Source organism: Triticum urartu, chromosome 2A, assembly GCF_056163025.1.
Source record: "Triticum urartu cultivar PI428250 chromosome 2A, HENAU_Tu73, whole genome shotgun sequence".
Classification (NCBI taxonomy): Eukaryota; Viridiplantae; Streptophyta; class Magnoliopsida; order Poales; family Poaceae; genus Triticum; species Triticum urartu.
The window spans coordinates 490282090-490292845 of record NC_141874.1 but is presented as its reverse complement, the minus strand read 5'-3'; positions in this window follow the sequence as shown (position 1 = coordinate 490292845).

Below are 10756 nucleotides of genomic sequence, written 5' to 3'. Positions count from 1 at the left end.
GACTATTTAAAATGTCCTGGCCAGGGGCAGGCCGCGGAATTGTATTCAAAACAGGTATACTGCTCGTGATAGAGACCACCTGGGGGTTCCATAATGCGGCATGGCTTGTCTGCCTCCCTGATCTTGCATCGTTTGTGCGGCAGTTGAATTGCCGAGCAGGTCGTCCGGAGTATGGAGTCCTGAACTTAAGAGAAAATTAAAAAAGAATCCGGCAGCCCCTAGTACGTTTTAAGCCGTATTTGTAGGCGTGCCGTTATTTTGCCCCTTCCCTGTGCCCACGGTATTTTGAGAGCGTAGTTATGTATGCGAGGCACTGGTTTCGCTGTGTCGCGAGGGCTGGGGTTGGTGCCGCATTGCTACACCTGCTCAGAACGTGCCAGGCGGTCTTGTTGTAGGTTAATCCGGGCGCGCTTGGCAGTGTCTGGCTTCTTAACGGCCGGACTGGAGAATTGCCTAAGAAGGCTGCTTTGTACTTCCGCTGCGAGAGCCGCCGTGTGCTCCTCCGTACGGAGGGAGCGTTCGGTGTTTCCGTTGACCGTAATTACTCCTCGAGGGCCTGGCATCTTGAGCTTGAGATATGCGTAGTGCGGCATCGCATTGAATTTTGCGAATGCGGTTCGTCCGAGCAGGGCGTGATAGCCACTGCGAAACGGGACTATGTCGAAGATTAATTCTTCACTTCGGAAATTGTCCGGAGATCCGAAGACCACTTGAAGTGTTACTGAGCCTGTACAGTTGGCTTCTACACCTGGTATATCGCCTTTAAAGGTCATTTTTGTGGGCTTAATCCTTGAGGGATCTATGCCCATTTTTCGCACTGTATCCTGGTAAAGCAGGTTCAGGCTACTGCCGCCGTCCATGAGGACTCTTGTGAGATGAAACCCGTCGATGATTGGGTCGAGAACCAATGCGGCAAAGCCTCCATGACGGATGCTGGTGGGGTGGTCCCTTCGATCAAAAGTAATCGGGCAGGCGGACCATGGGTTGAACTTTGGGGCGACTGGCTCCATCGCATATACGTCCCGTAGAGCACGCTTCCGCTCCCTCTTGGGAATCTGGGTTGCGTATATCATGTTCAACGTCCGCACTTGTGGGGGAAAACCCTTCTGTCCATTACTGTTCGGCGGCCTGGGCTCCTCCTCGTCATCGCTATGCAGCCCCTTGTCTTTATTTTTGGCTCTTAACTTGCCTGCCTGCTTGAACACCCAACAATCCTTGTTGGTGTGATTGGCTGGCCTTTCGGGGGTGCCGTGGATCTGGCACAAGCGGTCGAGTATTCGGTCCAAACTGGACAGGCCCTGAGTATTCTTTTTGAATGGCTTTTTCCGCTGACCGGATTTATAGCCTCTGAATCCGGCATTAACTGCCGTATCTTCATTACTGTCGCTGCTAACGCGGCGTTTTTGCTTGTTCCGACGAGTCCGGCCACTTTTGTCCTTGGTATCCGAATTACCAGGGTTCTTTGCTAAGTTGTTGCTGCGAGATAGCCAGCTGTCTTCTCCCACGCAAAAGCGGGTCATGAGTGTCGTGAGGGCTGCCATAGTTTTCGGCTTTTCCTATCCCAGGTGCCGGGCAAGCCACTCGTCGCGGATGTTATGCTTGAAGGCTGCTAGGGCCTCTGTGTCCGGACAGTCGACTATCTGGTTTTTCTTTGTTAGGAACCGAGTCCAGAATTGCCTGGCCGATTCCTATGGCTGCTGAATTATGTGGCTTAAGTCATCGGCATCCGGTGGTCGCACGTAAGTGCCCTGGAAGTTGTCAAGGAATGCGGCTTCCAAGTCCTCCCAAGAACCGATTGAGTCTGCTGGCAAGCTGTTAAGCCAATGCCGAGCCGGTCCTTTAAGTTTGAGTAGGAGGTATTTGATGGCGTGTAAATCATCGCCACGTGCCATGTGGATGTGAAGGAGATAATCCTCAATCCATACCGCCGGATCTGTTGTGCCATCGTATGATTCGATGTTAACGGGTTTGAAGCCCTCTGGGATTTTATGATCCATTACTTCATCTTTGAAGCATAATGGGTGTGCGGCGCCCCTGTACTGGGCTATGTCACGACGCAGCTCGGAAGAGCTATGTCTGTTGTGTTCGGCCCGGCCAGATTTGTTGTATTCGGAGTGAAGATCATCATCATATGCCGTAGGGCTGGAAGTTGTTGATTTTTATGGCACCGGAACGATAGAGCTTCCTCGATAACGTAAGGGCCTTCCCATTTAGAGAGAAGTTTTCCTGCAAAAAATCTTAAACGAGAGTTGTATAGCAATACATAATCACCTACGTTAAACTCACGCTTTTGTATCCTTTTGTCATGTCATCTTTTAACTTTTTTATTAAACAACTTGGCATTTTCATAAGCTTGGGTTCTCCATTCATCAAGTGAGCTAATATCAAATAACCTCTTCTCACCGGCAAGTTTGAAATCATTGTTGAGCTCTTTAATAGCCCAATATGCCTTATGTTCTAGTTCGAGAGGTAAGTGACATGCTTTCCCATAAACCATTTTATACGGAGACATACCCATAGGATTTTTATATGCAGTTCTATAGGCCCATAATGCATCATAAAGTTTCTTGGACCAATTCTTTCTAGACCTATTGACAGTCTTTTGCAAAATTAATTTGAGCTCTCTATTACTTAATTCTACTTGACCACTAGACTGAGGGTGATAAGGAGATGCAATTCTATGATTAACATCATACTTAGCAAGCATTTTACGGAAAGCACCATGAATAAAATGTGAACCACCATCAGTCATTAAATATCCAGGGACTCCAAACCTCAGAAAAATAACTTCTTTAAGCATTTTAATAGAAGTGTTATGATCAGCACTACTAGTTGGAATAGCTTCTACCCACTTAGTAACGTAATCAACAGCAACTAAAATATGTGTATATCCATTAGAGGCAGGAAAGGGTCCCATATAATCAAAGCCCCAAACATCAAATGGTTCAATAACAAGTGAATAATTCATAGGCATTTCTTGACGTCTACTAATATTACCAATTCTTTGACATTCATCACAAGAAAAGACAAACTTACGAGCATCCTTGAAGAGAGTAGGCCAATAAAAACCAGATTGCAATACCTTATGTGCAGTTCTATCTCCAGCGTGGTGCCCTCCATAAGTTTCGGAGTGACACTTGCGTAGGATCTGTTCCTGTTCATGCTCAGGTACACAATGTGTAATAACATCATCTACTCCTTCTTTATAAAGATGTGGGTCATCCCAAAAGTAATGTCTCAAATCATAGAAAAACCTTTTCTTTTGCTGGTATGTGAAACTAGGTGGTATAAATTTAGCAACAATATGATTAGCATAATCAGCATACATTGAGTACTACAATAAGTACTTATAACATTTACTTGTTCATCAGGAAAGCTATCATCAATAGGTAGTGGGTCATCAAGAACATTTTCTAACCTAGACAAGTTTTCTGCAACGGGGTTCTCAGCTCCCTTTCTATCAATAATATGCAAATCAAATTCTTGTAGCAAGAGAACCCATCTAATAAGTCTAGGTTTAGCATCTTTCTTTTCCATAAGATATTTAATAGCAGCATGATCAGTGTGAATAGTTACTTTAGAATCAACAATATAATGTCCGAACTTATCACAAGCAAATACAACTGCTAAGAGTTCTTTTTCAGTAGTAGCATAGTTTCTTTGAGCATTGTCTAGATTCTTACTAGCATAATGGATAACATTTAATTTCTTATCAACTCTTTTCCCTAGAACAGCACCTACAGCATAATCACTAGCATCACACATAATTTCAAAGGGTAAATTCCAATCAGGTGGCTGAACAATAGGTGCAGAGATCAATGCTTCTACACAATCATCATCAAAAACAAATGGTATATCTTTTTGTAATAAATTGGTCAGAGGCCGAGAAATTTTGAGAAGTCCTTAATGAACCTCCTAAAAAATCGGGCGTGACCGAGGAAACTTCTTATACCTTTGATGTCCTTGGGACATGGCATCTTTTCAATAGCGTCAACCTTGGCTTTGTCAACTTCAATACCTCTTTCAGAAACTTTATGCCCCAAGACAATACCTTCATTAACCATAAAGTGGCACTTTTCCCAATTCAAGACAAGATTAGTTTCTTCACATCTCTGCAAAACTCGATCAAGATTGCTCAGGCAATCATCAAAAGAAGATCCATAGACGGAAAAGTCATCCATCAAAACCTCACAAATCTTTTCACAAAAGTCAGAGAATATAGCCATCATGCATCTTTGAAAGGTAGCAGGTGCATTACATAAACCAAAAGGCATACGTCTATAAGCAAAAGTACCAAAAGGGCATGTAAAAGTAGTCTTTGATTGATATTTAGCTGACACAGGTATTTGAGAGAAACCAGAATAACCATCTAGAAAGCAGTAATGTGTATGTTTGCATAGTCTTTCTAGCATTTGATCGATAAAAGGTAAGGGGTAATGATCTTTCTTAGTAGCCTTATTTAATTTGCTGAAATCAATTACCATCCTATAACCTGTAATAATTCTTTGCGGAATCAATTCATCTTTATCATTAGGAACAACAGTAATACTTCCCTTCTTAGGGACACAATGGACAGGACTTACCCACTGACTATCAGCAACGGGATAAATTATACCTGCCTCCAGAAGCTTTAGTATTTATTTTCTTACCACTTCTTTCATCTTAGGATTCAGCCGTCATTGATGATCACGAACCGGTTTAGCATCTTCTTCCAAATTTATTTTATGTTGACATAGAGTGGGACTAATGCCCTTAAGATCATCAAGAGTATATCCAATAGCAGCATGGTGCTTCTTCAGAGTTTTCAATAGTCTTTCTTCTTCATGCTCTGAAAGGTTAGCACTAATAATAATAGGATATATCATTTTCTCATCGAGATAAGCATATTTAAGAGTATTAGGTAAAGGTTTGAGCTCAAACACGGGATCACCCTTGGGTGGAGGAGGATCCCCTAGGATTTCAACAGGCAAATTGTGTTTCAGAATAGGTTCCTGATTAAATAATACTTCATCTATTTCCCTTCTTTCATTCATAAACATATCATTTTCATGGTCTAGCAAATATTGTTCTAAAGGATCACTAGGAGGTACGGCAATAGAAGCAAGACCAATAATTTCATCCTTACTAGGCAATTCTTATTCATGGTGTTGTCTACTAAATTTAGAGAAATTAAACTCATGAGACATATCACCCAAACCAATAGTAACAACATTCTTTTCGCGGTCTATCTTAGCACTAACTGTATTCAAGAAGGGTCTACCAAAAATAATGGGACAAAAGCTATCTTGTGGGGAACCAAGAACAAGGAAATCAGCGGGATATTTAGTTTTCCCACACAAGACTTCAACATCTCTAACAATTCCCATTGCTGATATAGTATCTCTATTGGCAAGTTTAATTGTAACATCAATTCCTTCTAACTGAGCAGGTGCAATTTCATGCTTAGTTTCTTCGTATAAAGTATGCGGTATAACACTAGCACTAGCTCCCATATCACATAAGCCATGATAACAATGATCTCCTATTTTAACAGAAATAACAGGCACGCCTACCACAGGTCTATGTTTATCTTTAGCACAAGGTTTGGCAATTCTAGCGGTTTCACCGCAAAAATGAATAACATGCCCATTAATATTATCAGCTAACAGATCTTTAACAATAGCAATATTAGGTTCAACTTTAACTTGTTCATGAGGTGTATAAGTTATAATATTACTTTTATGAACCACAGTTGAAGCTTTAGCATGATCTTTTATCCTAACAGGGAAAGGTGGTTTCTCAACATAAGAAGTAGGAACAATAGGATCATTATAAGTGACAGTCTTTTCTTCAACTTTAGTGGGTGCAGCTACTTTTACTTCTATGGGAGGATGATATTTAGACCACTTCTCCTTGGGGAGATCAACAAGTAGCAAAATATTCACAGAAAGAAGCTACTATCTCTGAGTCAAGTCCATATTTAGTGCTAAACTTACGGAAAATATCGGTATCCGTAAAAGATTTAACACAATCAAACTTAGGTGTTATACCTGACTCCTTACCTTCGTCGAGATCCCAATCTTCAGAGTTGCATTTAATTCTATCCAATAAATTCCATTTGAATTCAATAGTCTTCATCATAAAAGAGCCAGCACAAGAAGTATCGAGCATGATGCGATTGTTTTTAGAAAGCCGATCATAAATTTTTTGAAGAATTATTTCTTTTGAGAGCTCATGATTGGGGCATGAATATAACATTGATTTAAGCCTCCCCCAAGCTTGAGCGATGCTTTCTCCTTTGCGAGGCCAAAAATTATATATATAATTGCGATCACGATGAACAAGATGCATTGGATAATACTTTTGATGAAGCTTCATTCGTTTATAGTTCCTTGATCCCGTGTCATCACATAGCCTATACCATGTTGATGCATCTCCCTTCAAAGATAAAGGGAAGACCTTCTTCTTAACAACATCATCGGTTATACCTGCAAGCTTAAATAATCCACAAACTTTATCCACGTAGAGTAGATGTTCATCCGGATGCTTTGTTCCATCTCCTGTAAAAGTATTGGCTAGCAGTTTTTCTAACATACCCGAAGGAACTTCAAAGGGAACATTTTCATTTTCAGTAGGTTAAGTAGGTTGAGGAGCAACTCTTTGCTCTACTGGTCGGGGTGAAGATACCCCGAACAAGCCCCTCAGAGGATTACTTTCCATAGTAACAAGTGACAGTAAATTTCAGCACACTATATAAATTTTTTTTTCTTACCAAATTCCACATACCAAAGGCGCTTCACTCCCCGGCAACGGTGCCAGAAAAGAGTCTTGATGACTCACAAGTATAGGGGATCTATCGTAGTCCTTTCGGTAAGTAAGAGTGTCGAACCCAACGAGGAGCAGAAGGAAATGATAAGCGGTTTTCAGCAAGGTATTCTCTGCAAGTACTGAAATAAGTGGTAACAGATAGTTTTGTGATAGGATAATTTGTAACGAGCAACAAGTAACAAAAGTAAATAAAGTGCAGCAAGGTGGACCAATCCTTTTTGTAGCAAAGGACGAGCCTGGACAAACTCTTATATAAGGAAAAGCGCTCCCAAGGACACATGGGAATATCATCAAGCTAGTTTTCATCACGTTTATATGATTCGCGTTCGGTACTTTGATAATTTGATATGTGGGTGGACCGGTGCTTGGGTGCTGTTCTTACATGAACAAGCATCCCACTTATGATTAACCTCTATTGCAAGCATCCGCAACTACAACAAAAGTATTAAGGTAAACCTAACCATATCATGAAGCATATGGATCCAAATCAGCCCCTTACGAAGCAACGCATAAACTAGGCTTTAAGCTTCTGTCACTCTAGCAACCCATCATCTACTTATTACTTCCCAATGCCTTCCTCTAGGCCCAAATAATGGTGAAGTGTTATGTAGTCAACGTTCACATAACACCACTAGAGGCTAGACAACATACATCTCATCAAAATATCGAACGAATACCAAATTCACATGACTACTAATAGCAAGACTTCTCCCATGTCCTCGGGAACAAACGTAACTACTCACAAAGCATATTCATGTTCATAATCAGAGGGGTATTAATATGCATAAAGGATCTGAACATATGATCTTCCACCAAATAAACCAACTAGCATCAACTACAAGGAGTAATCAACACTACTAGCAACCTACTAGTACCAATCCCGGACATGGAGACAAGAATTGGATACAAGAGATGAACTAGGGGTTTGAGAGGAGATGGTGCTGGTGAAGATGTTGATGGAGATTTCCCTCTCCCGATGAGAGGAGCGTATGTGATGATGATGGAGATGATTTCCCCCTCCCGGAGGGAAGTTTCCTCGGCAGAACAGCTCTGCCGAAGCCCTAGATTGGTTCCGCCTCGTGGCGGCGGAGTTTCGTCCCGAAAGGTTGCTTATGATTTTTTCCTCGACGAAAGACCTCATATAGCAGAAGATGGCCATCGGAGAGCCAACAGGGGGCCCACGAGGCAGGGGGCGCGCCCTGGGGGGTAGGGCGCGCCTCCCACCCTCGTGGCCAGGTGGGTCCCCCTCTGGTGAACTTCTTCCGCTCAATATTTTTTATTATTTCTGTCGTGGAATTGTCACGGCAGATGTCCTCTTGCAAGGACTTGTTCGTGGAGCCATCACAACTAGGGAGCTTAAAGGGGTTAATCGGAACAAAGGACACGAGAGATTTATACTAGTTCAGGCCCTTACAGTGAAGGAAGGCCTACGTCTAGTTGGGTTGGTATTGCTTGAGGTTTCGATGACCAGGGAGCGAGATACGCTATGCCTGGCTCTCGAGGAGTTGTTTCTTGCCCTAAGCCGCTGGCGGGTCGTCCCCTTATATACACGGGTTGACGCCCTGCGGCCTACAGAGTCCCGGCCGGCTCATAAACAGTGTCCGGCTCGGCGACTAGTTACTTCTACCTTACAATACAAGTTATACCATCATGGCGGTTTATCTTTACGGGCTTCAAAGTCGCCAGTGGGCCTTTAGGCCCTTTAGTGAACCGCCATCTTCATGCCTTGGTCTTGGGCTTCCGATGAGCCTCTCTTTACGTAACCCGGCCCCTCCTGGCTGGCTTACACAAATAGTTATATCCCCAACAATTTCCAAAAATGACTTTCATGGAGTTTCAGGACTTTTGGAGTTGTGCAGAATAGGTTTCTAATATTTGCTCCTTTTCCAGCCCAGAATTCCAGCTGCCGGCATTCTTCCTCCTTATGTAAACCTTGTAAAATAAGAGAGAATAGGCACAAGTATTGTGACATAACGTGTAGTAACAACCCATAATGCAATAAATATTCATATAAAAGCATGATGCAAAATGGACGTATCAATGATCAGGTGTGATAGGCTCTACGTTCAAATACAACGGGTGCAAAACAGTTGCACACGCGGAATACTCAGGTTAAACTTGACGAGCCTAGCATATAACAGATATGGCCTCGGTACACGGAGACCGAAAGATTGAGCGTGAATCATATAGTAGATATGATCAACATAGTGATGTTCACCGTTGAAACTACTCCATCTCACGTGATGATCGGACATGGTTTAGTTGATATGGATCACGTGATCACTTAGATGATTAAAGGGACGTCTATCTAAGTGGGAGTTCTTAAGTAATATGATTAATTGAACTTAAATTTATCATGAACTTAGTACTTGATAGTATCTTGCTTGTCTATGTTGATTGTAGATAGATGGCCCGTGCTGTTGTTCCGTTGAATTTTAATGCGTTCCTTGAGGAAGCGAAGTTGAAAGATGATGGTAGCAATTACACGGACTGGGTCCGTAACTTGAGGATTATCCTCATTGCTGCACAGAAGAATTGCGTCCTGGAAGCACCACTAGGTGCCAGGCCTGCTGTTGATGCAACTGACGACGTTAAGAACGTCTGGCAGAGCAAAGTTGATGACTACTCGATAGTTCAATGTGCCATGCTTTACGTCTTAGAACCGGGACTTCAACGACGTTTTGAACGTCATGGAGCATATGAGATGTTCCAGGAGTTGAATTTAATATTTCAAGCAAATGGCCGGATTGAGAGATATGAAGTCTCCAATAAGTTCTATAGCTGCAAGATGGAGGAGAACAGTTCTGTCAGTGAGCATATACTCAAAATGTCTGGGTATAATAATCACTTGATTCAACTGGGAGTTAATCTTCCGGATGATAGCGTCATTGACAGAATTCTCCAATCACTGCCACCAAGCTACAAGAGCTTTGAGATGAACTATAACATGGAAGGGATGGATAAGACGATTCCCGAGCTCTTCGCAATGCTAAAGGCTGCTGTCGGTGTCAAAACCGGCGGATCTCGGGTAGGGGGTCCCGAACTGTGCGTCAAGGTCAGATGGTAACAGGAGACAAGGGACACGATGTTTTTACCCAGGTTCGGGCTCTCTCGATGGAGGTAATACCCTACTCCTGCTTGATTAATATTGATGATATGGGTAGTACAAGAGTAGATCTACCACGAGGTCAAGGAGGCTAAACCCTAGAAGCTAGCCTATGGTATGAATGTTGTGTATGGAGTTGATGTAGTTGTTCTACGGACTACAACCCTTCAGTTTATATAGACACCGGATAGGGTTAGGGTTACACAGAATCGGTTAGAAGGGTAGGAGATCTTGAATATCCGCATCGCCAAGCTTGCCTTCCACGCCAAGGAAAGTCCCATCCGGACACGGGACGAAGTCTTCAATCTTGTATCTTCATAGTCCAGGAGTCCAGCGAAGGTATAGTCCGGCTACCCGAACACCCCCTAATCTAGGACTCCCTCAGTAGCCCCTGAACCAAGCTTCAATGACGACGAGTCCGGCGCGCAGATTGTCTTCGGCATTGCAAGGCGGGTTCCTCCTCCAAGTTCTTCAAAAAGATTATAAACACCAAGAATAGTGTCCGCCTCTGCAAAATAAGTTTCCACATATTGCCATAGAGAGAATAATATTAACACAAATCAAATCTGCTGACGTATTCCGCAGTGCGTCATCACACCACGGCCAAGTCCTTTACTCGAATTGTTTTTACTTTTACACCTCAGCACGTTCTGCGAGGCGGTTTCCTTGGCACGTCTTGTCAAAGCAGAGATCATGTGCCCTTTTTATGGGATTCTCATCAATACGGACGTGGGTAACCCAACCGCGCCATTTACCATGGCACTTGGGAGGCAAGCGAGTTTTATTAGGCAGGTGGGGACGCATAACCGCATCCGCCCATATAAGGGGATAAGGATCCACCCT